Genomic DNA, 18766 nt, shown 5'->3' with positions numbered 1-18766 from the left:
GCAATAAAATAAAACTTTTTAAGTCAATTTCCCTTGAAAATCAATATATACCAATCGCTTGCATAGAGGGTTTATGTTTTCAGTTGATTTAATACGCAAGAGCATTCTCATACGAAAATATTCCAATACAAGTTTAGCTATTGACAAAAAAATTAATGAAACAAGAATAGTCTCGTATAAAGTCACCATTTAGGAAGATCTATGGTCGATAAAATGCCTTTATCAGCAAATACACCTTATCATTATGTCCAATGCATGCTGACTGATGTTTTCATATCAATTTTTAGATCATTATTTACACATTGAATTATGTTATTTCCCGATTTAGCCAAGGAGCACAAGATGTGTGTATTCGGTCGGCTAACGATGCACACTCCTTTATGATACCTGATCACACCTATGATGTTTTAGAAGTTCATGTTTACTTTGCCTCTGATTTGAATTCTTTTAATTGACGTTTGAGCTTCAATATTATCTATTATCTCCATAATTATGTTTCTATTGACGGTTTCCGAGAAATGGAGACGTTATCATTGGAACGCACGAAAGATTATTTGTTTCCTTGCCTAATATTGCAGGATTAATAATCTCTGCAAAGGATTGTCTGTTTAATGATAAAGTGTCCATCATCAAATTTCAAACGAAATAGGAATGAGATACCTCCAAAACTGTTATTTTTATCAGAAAAGGAAGGTCATTAAGAATCTCACTTAAAATTTAGATACAAAAATTGGAAATATAAAAAAAATTAAATCACTGACAAATTGAGGGGTGCATGTGTGCTTTGCTTCAAAAGTTTATTGTTTCTGTTTTTTTTATTTTTTCAAAAGTTATTGTTAAAATTAATATAATAAACAATAGTAATTTCCATTCCTACGTCGATGCAATATTTATTGAGATAAAAGATACCACATAGTCTGACACATTTATTTCATGCTCGAACAAGACGTTAATGGTAATCTACCAACCAAGCTATATGATAAACGTGATGACTTTAACTTTTCTATCGTCAACTTCCCTTACTTATGCAGCAATAAGAGCAAGATCTACAAACGAAAAATTTCTAAAACGAGGTAAATTATTAACAAACAAGTTGATGATATAAGAAAATCAGTAGTCTCGTTTAAAGTCATCATTTCGTAAGGTCTATTGTTGATACAATGACCTTGTCAGCAAATACGGTTTATCATTGAGTCAAATGCTGACTGACGTTTTTCATACTAATTTTTAGTTCATTGATTATACACTGAATTGACAACGGATTTTTTCGTTCTTTCCTGATCATGACAAGGAGCACACGGCGGGTGTGATCGGTCAGCAGGGGATGCTCAATCCTCTATGGCACCTGACCCCACCTCTGATGTTTCGGAGGTCCGTGTTTGCTCTGCTCCTATTTTGTATTGTTTTAAGAAACTTTGATATTGAATATTATTCGTTATCTCCATATCCTTCTACTTATTGTTTAGCCATCATTTACACACTACATGTAAGTTGATTTTTCCGTTATTTCCCGATCATGACAAGAAGCACACGGCGCGTGTGACTGGTCGGCTCTGCTCTTATTTTGTATTGTTATATGAAGTTTTGTGCTTGGATACTGTTCGTTATCCCTATATATTTCGATCTAAGTTTATTTGAAATAATAAAAAAAATACTAAGGAGTCTTACACTTCTATTTCATGTTTGGATATTTAACTAAAATAAGACATGAATGGTAATCTATCAAAAAAGCTTTAAGATTAACGCGATGACTTCAACTTTTCGATCTTTAGCTTCCCCTACTTGATTAAGCAAAATTTCCATTTCATTTTTATTTTCTCTGTAATAATTCTTCGAATTTTAGTTTATTTGATTTCTTGGTCATTCTGTCGGCATCTCAATTTCGCAAAGTGATACGTCAGGAGCTGAGAAGGCTCAATGTACATGTAAATCTCGTGCGGCTGTATTTGTGTGACGTCAATATGCTGGAACTATTGAAGCTGACACTCGGAATGTGTAATTTAAATCTATTTGTCTGCATTTTTAATTTCTAAATTTACTATTTGTTTTCACAAAAAAATGGAAATATAAGGAATCACTTTCTAGAGAGTAGAGTATGCGAGGGGTATCATTAAATTTGAAATGTGGGATAGTTTAGAAATAACTGGTTTTGTTGATTCTCTGGCAAATCCCTTTAACTAGAAGTGCTTTTTAAAACACTCCCTTATCTCGCTTTTGGTTTTTTGTCTCTCATTTGATTTGATATGAAAAAACATAGACGATAGAGAGATGAATGAAATATAATTACATAATTTAAACAAAAAAAAAACACATGTATATTTTTACTTTAAAACAACCGAAGTCTACTTTACTCAATGTGCTTATGATTCCCACAGTCAAATCTCTAAATTAACATTAGAAAATCAAAACTAATACTACTTTGGTGGAAATAATAAGAAATTCCATATAAATAAAAACATGTTTGTTCAAATATACCTTTAAAGAAAAACCTATTTAATTTATTAAGTACATGTAGTAGGTGTATCGTGGAGCGGATGTCGTATAGATACCTAGATGCCTCGAGAAGTTATTTAAAAATTCTAGATTTACTAATGTTATGTAGTAAATCTACCGAGTATTTAGTAAAAACTACTGTTAAGGTAGTATGGAAGTAAATTTACCAGTCTTCTTAGTGACTTTTACTAGGTTTTTCAAGTTTATCGGTGGGTCCAGGAACCTAGACCCTCCAGACAAAAGTATCAAAATCTGGAAAAGAGAGACTTCAGACGTAATGTGCCAGTATTAGCTACCCCTGCAATGTGGCTGGATTTTTTTTTTAGACTTTGTAACAGGAAGAAAATACATTAAATAAATCTGTACTGTACAATTATGGAGAGGTCTTGCATGGTTTTCTGTAAACTACATTTTACACAATCCATAGGCGCTTTTGAAGCTAGATCTCGTCCAACACCGGTAGGAAAAATGTAGATATAGATGAAAACTTAGTGTGAACCGAGGCACCCCCTGATTTTCAAGATGGCGAGTGACGCTCCTTTACTCTTTTTTATATACAGTGAATATGACATTTTTAAAACGTGCTAATTTCGGCGATTTTTAATTTTTATTTTATTGAGGGTATTCATGCACAAATAGAAAAACACATAATACACAAAATACACCATCCTGTAACCAAGCGCCTATGACACAATCCTGTCTTACCTGCTACCCTTAGTAAGCTTGCTTATATTCCTCAACGAAATATATGGAGGTAACGAACAGTATTCAGGCTTAAAAGTCTATAAAACAAAATAGTTACACCTACATATGTCGGGAAAATCTTTTTTTAAAAGATCCATTTCCCATACTGTGGAACCACATTTAACAACCAATGGGATGCACTTTGATTTAAGCTCTAATTTTTTGTATATTATGCAAATCAAGTACAAGTAGATAAAGAATGAATCGTTTAAACGTCCACATTTGGCCCCCCGATTATTTACAAAAATTAAGATTAAAGATTTTCTACATATTTTTGTCTTAATCTTTTCATCAAATATTGTAGTTTATTAGTTTCATTTTCAATTTGCACTTACTTGCACTGTAATTGGGTATTTATCTGATTAATATAGCAGGGGTATGTTGTTTACATCGATTTCCCATAGACTTTAGGCCACACCCCCATTTTGAAAGCCCAATTTTTATATGAGCGCATTGATGTTTCAAGTTGTAGTAAATAGGGTCAATGTAAAGAGTTAAACTTGTCATTTTAATTCATGAAAGAAATTGAAACAGTCGTGCGCTCACATATTATTTTCCAAAAAGGTGCAAAATCACGGGTACCTGTCTCTATAGTAAAGGCATCTTGTTTACAAATTTCAACCCGCCTTTGACCTCATGAATAACAAAGCATTGAACACGTGACTCAAATCTATTCACCTTCATGCTTTGAGCAGATCAATGCGACATCGTGTCCAGTGTTGCGAGCTTTCGATGGTCAAATCCTTTTCAAATAGGTAATTAGAATTTAAAGTACCATGGGATAAAATTTCTTTAAAACGGTATATTTAAGACTTGTTCACATTTTTGATTTACTTGTTATTTCAGTCAATTTTGTTTGATTTTTTTTCCTGGTATTTATCAATATATTTTGGAGGCTTGTAGCATAAAGCTTGCACTTACTGCTTATATCTCATTAAGCTTAATACAGATTTTGAAGAAAAAAATACCGAGGGTATATATATTATCAATTTGCATACATGTACATCACATCAGCGTTACGTTCATTGACTCTTGGAAGATAAAAAAAAATTACGATCGTTAATTGAAAAAATACCAATTTATCATATCTTTAGAAAATAAACCGTTTGTTACAAATGCGTAATTCAAATTAAAGAATCCTTACGGAAAAGAAATTGATGTGTTAGGCATTAAAAAGATTTATATATATATATCGGATGAAACACATTACACAACATGCACCCCTACATGTAATTAATTATAACTAGAGGGAAACTCCGGGTTTCATCTGACGACACTACAAATGTTATAACTTTTTAATTACATCGGCACAAAATCTAACAACAATGAAAAATTTAAATATAAATATTAGTATGTAACAATAAATCGAATGAAAAAGGGCGTTTTTTTTTTTTTGAAATGGTTCATTGTTTATCTCACTAGAGGGCGAGAATTTTTTTAACAATGCAATCTGGAATGTACAAAGTACACTTGTCTAACACTTACGGTTTTTTTATATCCAGCAACGATAATATTGACGTTAAAATGACGTTTAATTTTCACTTCCTTGCGAATTTATTTTTTCATACACAGAGTGAAGTTCTATATCACAATTCAACCGCATTTGTTGTAGCACACCAACTTTGCAAAATTATATATATATATATACATGATATGAAATAATTATTCACGTGAATGTAAAAAGCAAATTAATTATATATAGGCTTTAATGGATTGATTATTATCTCTATCAAAATAAAGTTTTAAGTATGAAAAAGAGTGAATCCTGCATTATACGTTCTATTCACAAATTCCATTGTGTGTATTTATATATAAATAATTTGATGAATTTCTAATAAATAATTTCAAATATAACTCGTAATTAAAGCAGAAAAAATTAATCCTGACAAATTAAAAAAAGGATGCTTATGTGAGTTCAGTCTCTTGCACTAAAAAAGGGGGCTTTTAGGTGTCACTTCATCATAAAATGTAGTACACTTCGAACACATGTTAATGTATCCATACTAATCGCACGCTTGATAGACTCCCTGCCTTCTCATTCAAATGCTAATTCTACAATGGCCTATATATAGCAAATGGCGAAGTTTTATTTTGAAATATGCGGCTTTATTTAATCGATATCATGTATATATTAAAAGTCTCTTTCCTAGAAAATTCTTTATTAGTATCTATACAGACTATACTTGAAGACTTTAGCTATAAGATAACAATGTTGTCATTTAAAAGGGTAAAATTCTGCATTTAAAAAGGGGCGAGATTGCAGTGTTAAGAGGATTCATTCTTTATAAATTTACTTTTTGATTAATCATTTTCATAATATGTAATAATAATAATATAAATTTTGTTTTCTTCATTTCCTTCAATTATTTTTTTTATCTCGATTTAACAAATAAGGAGCTAAGTGTTTGTAAACAATTTTATCTTTTTGCTGAATCCGTGAGAGGCCATAATAAAATGATTTTCAATCATTTATGATGGGTATTTTTCTTTATCTAAAAGGTCTTGATACTTCCCTCTTCCAATTGCTCTATTTATTGATAATGTGGCAAAGTCGTAAAGAATATTTCGCCAACTGTTTAAAGGCTCCTACTTTCATTATTGAATATTTTGACAAATTAGTTATTTCCCTTCCCTAATATTTAAAATATAACTATAATTTCCAAAAACTACCGAGTAATGGAAAGATGGTACATAACAAAAAGTTAACGAAATTATATAAAAAATAAAATAATATTCAAATTAATCATTCAAAGGTAATTGTCTGTAGCTTTTTATAATTTATGTCGCTTTAACATCAACTAATATGAAAAGATTTGAAGGCATATTTCCTTCTTAACCGTGGTTCCTTCCTATACATGCAAATTATGCAGGGGTAAGAAGTGGAGTGCTGATGCGCTAGAATCCCACATGACGAAAACAATGTTCGTTTACGTTTACAAGCAAATCAATCTACACAATACAAACAAAAATGCTATGAATAAATGCGACGAATATGAATACTCATGCCTAAAGCGTCATGTGCACTTCATGGTTTTGGGTGAATTTTACAATGCAGAATTGTTCTTTGGACGGATTTGTAATTATAGACAAATATGAACCTCACCAGAAAACTTCTTTAAAATGACTTTCATTCTATATTGACAACCACAACATGCCAGATAAAGAATCTGGGGGGGGGATAAGGCGAGCCAAATGCCTACGCAAGTGCAGGTAAAATATCAAATAAAAAAAATCTTACAAATTCCACTTTTTGTTAAATTTAGGGGTTATTTATAACCATGTGCATACCATAAAGATTAAACCTGAATCAAATGACTTAGAAATTGATTGTAATTAACCCATCAAAATGGTAACACGCTTTAGTAACCCTAAAAATAATAGAAATTGAATGTTAAAACTGTGTTTTTTTTATATAGAGTGGGTCTTCGTACCATTTTTTTGTAAACAAATATTGAAAGGGTATGGAAAAAATGTATCTCTTACCGTTTTAAAAAAAATGGTACGAAGACCCACTCTATATAAAAAGAACACAGTTTACCTACTTAAATTTCGGAACATATTCTAAAAAACTCCAAGTCCAATTGTGTGTTTGCTATACAATAGAACTGTTTGTTATTTAAAGGGCGATGTTTGTGAGACTTCGTGTCTCAGTGGTCATAGCTGCAGTTTTGGAATACCCAGTTATATGTCGCGAGTGTTCGAATCACGATTTTTTTTAAGTTTAGGTTGAAATTTATAGATAAATATATTTTTTCCACTAAAATACAAAATAAATAAATAAGCTAAGATAATGAATTTATTTACGTTCATTGAATATATTTCCTTTACTAACACAAGTTTACAAGATAAGTATACATGCATAACATTTTGAATGCATTCGGTTCAAGAATACATTACACGATTGAAATGTAAACAATCATGGGTAGACCAGCATGATATGGCTGTTCTATATGCAAAAACAGTTAAAAGAAAGGTAAAACCATCTCCCAACTCTTTAAAACATATTTGATAGAACAATTAACACGCAGTATAAAAAGCATCGCATGTACTGGTTTAACCATCATTTGGACAGTGCTGTACAAAGTTTAAATGTTTAGGTAAATCGTACGACTATGAAATTTCCGATATTCTTACAGAGCGACAAAATCTGTGTGGGCATTTGACTCGCCTTATTCCCTCAGATTCTTTGAAAAGGAGACAACATATTAAAGCTTGATCTCTATTAAAATTTAGTCCTGCTGTGATTGTCTCCCTTTGTACTGTGTAAGAGTATCCTCCCCTGACACTTTCATCATGGTGTTAATCTACTCCTGAAGTTCTCAGATTTTATTCCCGGTCTTCTCCATCTTTACCAGTTCTTTGTACTTTACGCCCCACTGTGTGTTTATCAATCAAAGTGTCTCGTTGATAAAATACTCATGATCAAACAGGAGATGGAGCATTATTACTGGATTCAAAAAATTCAAAAATAATGAACATAAACATGTTATCAGCTGTCGTTGACTATTACAGGTATGCCATTGCATGATTATACATTTCCTACTTTCATTTTTAAATATTCTCTATTCTGATTATTTCCCTTTAACAGATATTTGTCTTGTAAAATATCATTTTAAAAACATTTTAAAAAACTGAAAACTTTGAGTAACACATCTTTAACAAGATATATTAACAGCTCAAAAATTCTATGATTTTAAAACAAAAGAAAATGTTTGTAGAAGACTTGTATAATTTTTAGCAAGTATTCAGAAATAATATTATAACTTTTAAAATTTTGTCACAAAATTCTGAGTGAAGCTTCTCTGTAAATAGTATTTTATAAGGCAGGATGATTGGAGTGCTGTTGGCCATAGAACCCAACATGAAACCAGGGGAACTCAAATTCTATGATGAATCTAACGATAAACCTTCGACTTAAACCTAACCTAAGTTAATCACAGAACAAGAGGCACCTCCGCCACATGCATATGGCCTCATCTGCACTTCACTTTTTAAAAAATCTTTTTTACATATAAATTAATAATTAGAGGACTGAAGAAATAAAGCTGTTCTAATTTTTTCCCCTTAATTGTATTTAATTAAATCAGCTAATTTTTTTAATCATCTGACTAAAGTGTAAAATCTTTAAAGATGCTGGGATTTAATTGGGATCATTTAACTTCTTTAAAAAAAATTGCGAGGGCTTTGCTGACGGCAACTTTAAGTTCCAGCTTCTATCAGTACCATTTTTGCTACTCACACATACCAATACGTTACATGTACACTTATTTCAACAAAAAATGGAGAGGCCGGACTTTCAATGCCAATTTCCTTTAAGGAAAAAACTATTTATTAAAAAATTGAAGGGGCTCATATCATTTCTACCATAAATGTCTGCAACGGTGTTCTAGCTGTTATCTTATTTAAAATTCAAGGATATCACCATTTCCGGATATTTACCATGGTGCTGATATGAATATTTTTGACACTTTAGAATTCAATATTTTTAAAAAAAATTACTAACTGAAAGGGAGATTTGAAGTTTATTTATAAATTCTACTTCACCATGATTATTCCAGAAATTAAAAAAAATGCTCATTCAAAATTTTTCTTGATTGTGATGATTTTTTCTTACCTGCCTTAAATGAGAATACTTTCATGAAAATACATGTATTATAAATTGGAAAAGCAGAGAAGCAGCAATATGTATATCTACCTGATCATCTATCCCCTTTTATGATTGTGCAGGTTCAAACTCTCAAATTTTCTTAATTTTCAGAATATGTAATTAAAAGTAAATGATGTATATGATGAAACAAAAACAAGCTTTTCTACTCTGAAGACGAACAACAATGCTACAGAACATTTTTAATTTTCTTTTAACATCATTTTCTTTTATATCGGCTGATCATATCGCCCATCGTAGATTTTAGCTTTTAACTATTTAGTTTTCGAATGAAATGAAACGGAATAATATCTTTTTTTCAGAATATATACATGTTTAAGAGCGTTCTTTTATTAAAACAAAAAGGAGAAACGAAACTGATATGCATTTATACTCACAATTTTTTCGTTAAATATAAGCAATATGAGCTGAATGTTTGAAAAATTTATTATCTATTAAAATCTGTTTTGAATGATAAATTTCTATTTTATTTACCCTTTATGAACAATTAGACTAAAATAAAGCAGGAAAAAGACTTCTATATACAATTCAATATACAGTTTTATATCAGAAATCATTATTGTACAGGACAACAGTAATGTAATTTTGATTCAATTGGAGCTTATGAATATAATTCTTCCATCGCAAATATGCATCATGCAACAGACGTTTTTTTCTTGCATTGAATTATTACCAGTTTTGCAACATATTCAAAACACGTTGCAGCTCATTGCTTTAAAGAAATTGGATACAAATTGAAAGCCTTTTCTGAAGCTTGTTCTTGTTGCTTGAACCACTTCAAAAAAAGAGAAACACTTGAGCCGAGTGAATATATAGTTTATTGCCAAGATAAATGATAAGGAGTGAAACAAAAGGATGCATCATATACAATTACATTAAAAGCTTGGATAAGGTTAAATGTTGAATAATTTCAATTTAGATATGCTACATTATAACTTCTACTGATAAAAAATGATTACAAAATTTGTGCAAAAAGAAGGTGGTGTACAAAAAGAGAAGCCATTTGTATTTTACTTACAGGAATAGATTAAAATCAACTTCCATTAACATAATTGTACATCAGAGGAGGAAGGGGGTCGTGGTTAAAATTACCATAATGCGTTAATTGCAGGATAGAAACACGGCTTAAATGAAGAAAAAAAGACATCAAATCTATATATGGTAAGATACTAGTAGACAAAACAAATTTAATTTTCCCAATTACAAATATTTTCCATTAACATAATTGTACATCAGAGGAGGAATGGGGTCGTGGTTAAAATTACCATAACCTCGTGCTTCCACCGAAATAATGGACTGTCTTTCACTAATTTTAACTATTGACAATTGCCAGTGAACGCATGTCATGACTAACTAATAGTATGAAATTCTAATTCAATAATTATTAAACAACACGATCTTAATTTAACATACTTCTGATAACTTCAAAATTTTATTGAATTGACATTAACAATGTATAATGCCTGCATATTAAAAAATTTATGAAACATAACATTTTATTCATATTCAGAACTTTTTCATCAAACAAATTACAAACTTTAAAATAGTAAAGTTAAATTTTGATTATAACGTCAAAAATTATAAATTCATTAAAAACAGACATTTTGAAATTATTCCAGCTGACAGGTCAGGAAACAATTAATACACATGTTGTTTGTGAGGTTCGTTATCGTGATTGTATCATGAAAGAAATTGGATGCATTTATCCCTATGTCTAAATATATAACTTCTATCATACTAATTTTTAATAGGTGTTAACCACACACTAAAATTGCACGCGGATTAACCGTTGTTTCCCAGATATGAAAAGAAACTCGCGGCGAGTATAACCGGTTTTAAGTGGATAGTTTATCCTCAATGGCACCCGATCCCACCTCTGTTCTTTTAGAGGTCAGTGTATGGTGGCGATCTTTCATCAGACTAAATTCCGTAGTAAAATTAAATGCCTTTCAACCAGTGACTAGAACCTCAATGTCATTTTGCTTTTAACGACTCCAAGTAAGGGTATATTCTTTACAGATGTTTTTTTCTTCTCTAATATAGTCATGCACTTATAGCCATACAATATGTTACTAGAACAATCTGGTAGATTAAATGATGAATTTTTAGAGTTTTTTCCTTAATTTTGTAAAACACAATTTCTCCGCTCTGCTTCCCGACCCAGAGTCTGTCTTGACTGTATGCAGCATTGCTGAAGGACGTTAAATCCCTCTGATAACAGCTCTAAATTGCCAACCAATAAGACAACAGACACGGCAGTTCTGCAAATCGCAATCAAACTTGTTTCCTTTTTCCATCGCAACAAATAGTTATTGCGTCAAAAGGTGTTAAACACAACTTTTGAGTAAAGCAAAAAAATACTTTGTCTTGGTCTATCTAAATAGTACACATGATCTTTTTCAAATGCGATTCTGTCAGCATCTACCATAGACTTAAGTTTAGCACTAACCTTTAGCATTCTCCTTTATCTTATAGCATTGTACTCTTTGATGGATAAACATGTCAGACTGACAATAGTTTGTATGCCTTTTACCTTCTCGGGGCAAAAGAAAAAAAGTAACAAACACAAAGAACGAGTGATTTTACAAAAATCCACTTTAAATACTGAATCATACTGAGATTACGAACAGTATTCCAGATCATGAGTCCACAAAACAATGCTAAATAGGAGCAGAGCAAACACAGACCTCCAGAATAATAAGAGGTGGAATCGGGTGCCATGGAGGAGTAAGCATCCCCTGCCAACCGGTCATTGTACATTGTACCCTATACTCATTCGGGATATGGGCGTCACTGCGACTCAAAACAACTATTTTTTTTAGTTTACACCTAATATTAAATCGTTTTTGCAAGACGACAGAGGAAGTACGTTTAAGAGTTTTGATAAAATTAATGTACTTGACGTTGGCTAGTTGATTTGTTTGAATACCAGGATCATATAGAAGAGTTTTTTATCTATCATGTGTTTAAAATGTAACCCCTGTTTTCCAATAACAAACAAGCTGCTTGGGTTCTTTTGGAAGATCTTTATTTGCGAATATATACACAATAAGATAACCCTGTAACAAAAGTATTAAAAATCAGCACATGGTAAACGACACGATAAACAACTATTTAACATGTCAATTAAAAATCATATCTCTGGTCGTAATATATTACACTTAAATTTGATTGTACATTATCTTTATAATTAATTACATTATTCTGAAATTATAAAAGAATTATACTGATATTACCGTATGGAAATATTACTGAGTAACTCTTACAAAATATAAAAATGCATTACATACTTCCGATTTAGAAATAATGAATTATAAACAGAATCAACAAATTAAACTTTCAGTAACCAGAACTGAAATTATATATTTAAAAAATAGAAAATAACATGAAACTCAATTTCATGCAAACAATAAACACAAATACACCCTTACCTCACATGAGGTGTAAAGGTCAAAGTAAAGTAAACGCAAGGTGTTTCTTCATTTCTGACATGTTTCCCTGTGTAATAAATATATTACGCTTTATTATCTTTATTCTGTGTTACGATAAAAATGCAATTATCAAATTGTCGCCCGCGTGGCGCAGTGGTTAGAGCGTCTGCTCTAGAGTCGCGAAGTAAGGAGTCAATCCTTACGTCGCGGGTTCGAATCCCACTGTGGGACGTGGAAGCCGGTCCGTCAGATGAGACCGTATAAACCGAGGCCCCGTGTCACAGTAGGTTTTGGCACGAAAAAGATCCCTCACTGCTCAAAGGCCCTAAGTGCCGAGCATAGGACAAAATTTGTAGACCTCCATCGGCAAGTGTTGGCGTCCCCTATGAGTGAAAAATTCTCGAGAGGGACGTTAAACAACATACAATCAATCGATCAATCAATTATCAAATTATTAAATCTGTAATCTAAGAAAGATAACTTTAGACTAAATATAAAAGTTTAAACTGAATACACTCTTACACAATATACGATCTCGCCATACATACGTACTCGAGTGGCAATTAAAGGAAATGTATGAAAATTAGTATATATATACTCTGTAATGAATAAGAAAACTAATAAAACAAACCTTAAAATATCAAAGCCCCATATTCTATATACAGTGTAAGTTGATTGTGCGAAATTGATATCAAATTGCAAATCTCAATCTCCAAACGGCGACTAGCCCGGGAAACAACCAGCACGGGAATCAACTTACAAAACCAAGATAACCAATGAGAACTCAATATCCAGTCACCCGTGTCAAAAGGTCTAAAAATAGTAACTAATATGAATAACTTGAAGACAGGGTAATTTTTATTTCTTCGAATAAGTTTATTTTAATGGTCATTTATTAAACTGAAATAAATTAAAACATACACATAATAAAATTTACATACAATGCAAAATAAACATTTTCTGAGTAACTACAGGATATCACAAAAGTACAAGATATAGAAAATATTTATTGCTTAACGAAAGTAATATACTATATATTAATATATGATAGCTACATTGACGGTGTAATAAAACAGAGGTCTTTCTGCCATAGATTTTCAAACTGCTGTAATTTCCAACTAGAAAGATTTTAAAAAACTAATATGAATATGTTTCCCTTTTATACATGTGTTTTTGTGGTCTTTTTTAATAATCTACATGTAACTATCCATCATATCAAAAATATTTTATCTTATCCATTAGTATATCAAAGTAATAAATATAATATATTCACAAGATATCACTTAATTGCAGAGTAGAGTTCATTAACAAAAACATATTGTTCAGATTAACAAATTTCAAAGCAATCATACATCTTCACCCCCAAAGTAAAAAGGGTTAAAAGTTTCGAACAATATTTCTTGAATTTCTTTTTATCATGCAGATAATTGCTGGTAAAAATATCAGTAATAACATAGAGCACCCGCCTGATATCAAAATTGTATTTGATAGCGACCAAAACTTATCTTTTGAAGCCTTTCTCATAGCCGACGACAGGGGTTCAAATTCCAAAAATTTATTCAAGCAGTTGTTATCGACACATACAAAGTATTTGACAATGGAAATTCCATTGATCATATCTGAAGTAAGCGAACCATTACGGAACGCGTCTGTTACCTCCTCTACAGCTTCCGTTACGTTAACTAGCGAGGAAACGTTTGTATTGTCATTCAAATTATAAAGTTTACTGGGTGCAAGTAATATATTTAAATGTTGCATCACAGGCTTCTTGTTTGTTTTTATGTTGTCTTGAAAGTACGCTATCCACGACACACCTGTTGATTTCCATTCCATTTGATTTGCAATCTTATTTATGAGTTCAGCTCCAGCTGAGAAATCATCTGTAATTGGTGCTGGTGTAAGATATCTAGATTGACTAGTTGAACCATAATACACGACCTGAATTTGCTTAACATTATTTGCAACAGACAAAATGTTTTTGTGAAAGTAGCAGGTCTTCATTGTTTTCCATAACTGATATATCGATGCAAAAATATCTTTGCAAAGATGCAAATGTTGAAAACAGTTTAAAAGGAGTCCCGGTGCAACAATAAAACCTATTTGAAATTTGTCCGATATTGTTAGGTTACAAAATGATGGCGCGTTTTTTCTTTGGTTTGTGTAGCATTCTACATGAGAATCGAATGCTGTTTGTTTTATATCGTTACATGTAATATTGAAGTACGGACGAAGGAGTGGAACCAATGCAACCTGTAAACACCCCCTAACGGCGTCAATCCATTGCTGACCCATCAATGAAAACTTTTTGTAATGTTCTTCATACAAGTTACAAAACTTGATACCGTTGTTTATCGCATATGATGTTTGTTGACTCTGTTTGCAAGGAAATCGCCTCTATTGTGACAAAGAGAGATCAGTAATTCAAGTGTGTTTTTAAACATTTTCGTAATACAATTTGAGAAGAATGAAAACCATGTATTTTAAAAAAAAATTTTTTAAACTATCTACCTCGATCCAAGCAGTCCCTGTACAAATTGCAGTCTTTACCAGAAGGACTAGCAATGACTCGGGAGTTGGTTTTGTTTGTCAGTGGAGCTTGAGTAAGTTTTGGGGCATCAATTCCACACGCACATTCATTACGCACATCACCTTAAAATGTAAAAGTTTCATTACAACACTGATTTTTGTTATTTAAGTTTATTTTAAATTTTTACATTTAAAATATATGTCCAAATATTGTTGTCTTTTTGAAGGACAGCAACTTTTTTTCCATGACTTACCATCAGGAAGTTCATATCTTTCCATCATGCACTGGTAATAGCAGTAAGTTGCAGAGTGGTCTCGACAAATAGCGTTCCCTTAGAAACTGTCTGAATGTATTCGTTTGTCAGGCAGGTGGCCCATTGATACTTTGAATAATATGGGTCTAGAATCACACATTCCGGAGAACCTGCTGGTCCATCATTTCGATCACAGGAACAGGAAACTAATTGTAGATGAATTATGATGATCGACAGGTATATTAAAATCGTACCTTCCATTTCTAGGAGTATAAACCTTGTTAAAGCGTTATCTTTAGTGGACATGCTATGTCAGTATCTCGAGTTATCATAAAAAAAAACAACGGGAAATAAATTTAAGATAAAATAGACAGACTTTGTACTAATTCACAACATATTCATAATTTGTTTTCCATCGCAATATTGCATATCTTTATAAATCTGTTAACGAGAAAATAAAGTTTAAAGTTTAAGACCTTTAGTCTGACTTTTGTATTGTTTTCAGTTTAAAATATTTGTGCTTCATATTTTTTTCACAGTCAGTGCAAAGACGACTGTCTACCCATGTTTAAAGCCTAATGTGCACTAGTCCCCTAAAAGCTGAACTTTTAAGGGAAGAGTACTACTGGCCAGTTAACGCTTTCTTCTGTGAAAAAGTAGTGATGGAACCTTTTCTTAATTCTAAGATTCTTTTTTAGAAATCATGGAACTTTTAAATTTACGTCGTTTTTCTGACGTCATTTCAAACATATGACGTCATTGCTAATGAAAATATTCAGTGCTTTGAAGTCAGCATGCATCCCCCTGTTTTAGAACATAATAAAATATTATTCCGTCAAATTTTGATTTCGGGGGGCAAATATTGGTTATTACCGAATAAAGTCCTTTAGTTTGATAAATTAACAAAACTCCTGAAAAACGTAAACTGGTATTAACTTTTGAATACAGATAAAAGAGTGTCTAAGGCAAAGACGTTGCACCACCGCATCAAGTGACTTCTATTTATAGTGAAATTTTCCTTAGTAAAAAAGCTAAAACAATACCCCGGAATTTCTATGAGTAAATAATAAAGTTGAAAAACATCTATTTTGCCTAAAAAGTGCTGCTAAAATTCCACTGTCCTGTCAGTAAAATAATTATTCCACACATTCGCATAAAACCTTACCCTAAGTTATGAATCTTTTACATATCAACCGAGATTTTTCGTAAAATAATGCTTAACTCGGGATTCTGGCAGCTCTTTTCAATTTTGTCAGAAGGCGGACTTTCCATCATTCTTTACAAATCTTGTGTTTTGAAATATGAAATATCAAGCTTATTGTTGTTCTGCTGCATTATTTTTGACACGAATGACAGAGGAAGGGCCGACCGGAATACATATATAGTTGACTGTCTTCAAAATGGAATATTTTTGATTGTTCATTGTACCTACATTCTAATTTACAATATTGATCATCCCTCTACAGTATATAAAAGCGTAAATTTGTAGTATACTGTAGATGACAATTTCTAATACTAATTTCGACCTGAAATTGATACGAGATAATGTTTTAAAATATTGTGATTTCTTGGACATCTTTCTCAAAAATCCGATTGAGGGGAGGGGGTATCGACAAATCAGATTTCCAATTTCTTGAAGAGAAAAACCATTTGTTTAAATCCAAAGTACAAGTGTATTAATCAATTAAAAGGGACTTTTGATATGTTATGTAAGGTGAAACGTTAGATTTAATTACCTTTCGTGTTAGTAAAGGATACCTTTTCACCTTTTAGTTTTTGTAAAGTTAATACAAAGATGACCTTTCCTTCTGGAGCACTTTTAATGATATTTACTTTGCAAGTAGAGTTGTGTAAAGGTTTTTCAAGCCGTGACAGATAAAACAAATTCATGCAACAAATCATCGCATGTTCATTTTCATTAAATGTTTGTGATAATCTACTTAATGAGTTCAGGATTGATTTTAAAAGAGTGGAATTTACAATAAGATCAATAATTTCTTAATCATTTTCACTTATCAGCTTGGAGAGATAAAAGCACATAAAAACGTCTTATCTTTCCAAGAGTCACCGTAATTCTTTTTCTAATATGCTGGTATAATGAAAATTGAAATTTTGATTGGAAAAGATTTCAAATATATTCATTTCCATTAATGAATACTCGCAGTATTTTTTACTCTCAGGAAAAGGGCTATAATAGCAAAAAAGATTAAGCAAGCTTACATGTACCTAGTTTATATACAAGACAGGAGTCATTTGAACACAAGTAAATATTACCAATAACTTGATCCATAAAAATGTTATCTGAGAATATGAGGATAAACATTTATATCAAAATTTTCACATGCATTGTGCAATAACATAGGCGGTTGTACTGGCAAATGTTTGAAACGCAATATGAAGTCCATTTTTAGAAAAAATATATCTAGAATATCAATTTAATGATAAAGTTTAGAGAAACAATGTTCAGAATTTTTTTACACCATACAAGTCATATCGTCATGGCATCAGTATAAGATTTAGACAAACAGAATTAACAAGATGTGTTTGTGAAACACAATGCGCCCGGTGGCAACAAATTAAAAAAAATATTTTTGGCATAAAGGTCACAATGAAGGTCACAAGGACATGGATCATGATGTCATTTGAAAGATCTTGATTATTGAAGTATCATGCCAAATATGAAGTCTCTATCTTTCATGGTTCAAAAGTTATGGTGAAGGTTTAAAAAAAAGCTATTTCTATCATATAAGACACAGTCAAGGTCGCAAGGTCATTGACCATGGTGTCATGTGAAAGGGCTTCAATGGTAGAGTAAGCATGCCAAATATTAGGTCTCTATCTTTCTTCATTCAAAAGTTATGGCGAAGGTTATAGTAAGCCGTCAAAAAAGCTATATTTAGCGTATAGGCCACAGTCAAGGTCACAAGGTCATTGACCATGGTGTCATTTGAAAGAGCTTTAGTAGTGGAGTAGGCATATCAAATATGAAGTCTCTATCATTCATGGTTCAAAAGTTATGGCCAAGGTTAAAGTGTGCAAAAAACTCTATTTTTAGCATATAGGTCACAGTCACGGTCACAAGGTCATTGATCTTGGTGTCATTTGAAAGAGCTTCAGTAGTGGAGTAGGCATACCAAATATGAAGTTTTTATCATCCATGGTTCAAAAGTTATGGCCAAGGTTAAAGTTTTGCAGACAAACAGACAAACAGACAGACAGACAGAAAGGACAAAAACAATAAACGCCTCGGATCTTTTGATCAAGGCGCATAAAAAGATAAACCAATGCATATTGACTCTTCGTCAAGAAGCAAAAATACAACTGTCTAAATCCATTCTTTGAATATATCCGATGCTAGTTTTCGTATAATATCTTTTTGCGAGTTATGCATATCTTGGTGAATATCTTTCATTGCGTATCCATAGGCAACTCTCTTGTTAGCTTCAATTAACAAATCAGGGAATTTGTTCTCGTAAAAACATTCAGGAGTACCACCTCTCACAATGAGAACGACACTTGGTTTTTGATGTCTTAATGTGACGCCAGGTGAACCGGATGACCCCTTGTCAAAGGTGGTATGGAATAAGATTTTCCTTGGTGGATCGCGAAGTTCTCTGTAATAATCTACCCCATCAGGAAAATATCTCACACTC

The sequence above is a fragment of the Saccostrea cucullata genome, unplaced genomic scaffold (genome assembly GCF_032062105.1).
Source record: "Saccostrea cucullata isolate Sc308-1 unplaced genomic scaffold, CSIRO_AGI_Scuc_v1 ctg6304, whole genome shotgun sequence".
Classification (NCBI taxonomy): domain Eukaryota; kingdom Metazoa; phylum Mollusca; class Bivalvia; order Ostreida; family Ostreidae; genus Saccostrea; species Saccostrea cuccullata.
This window is presented reverse-complemented; position numbering follows the sequence as displayed.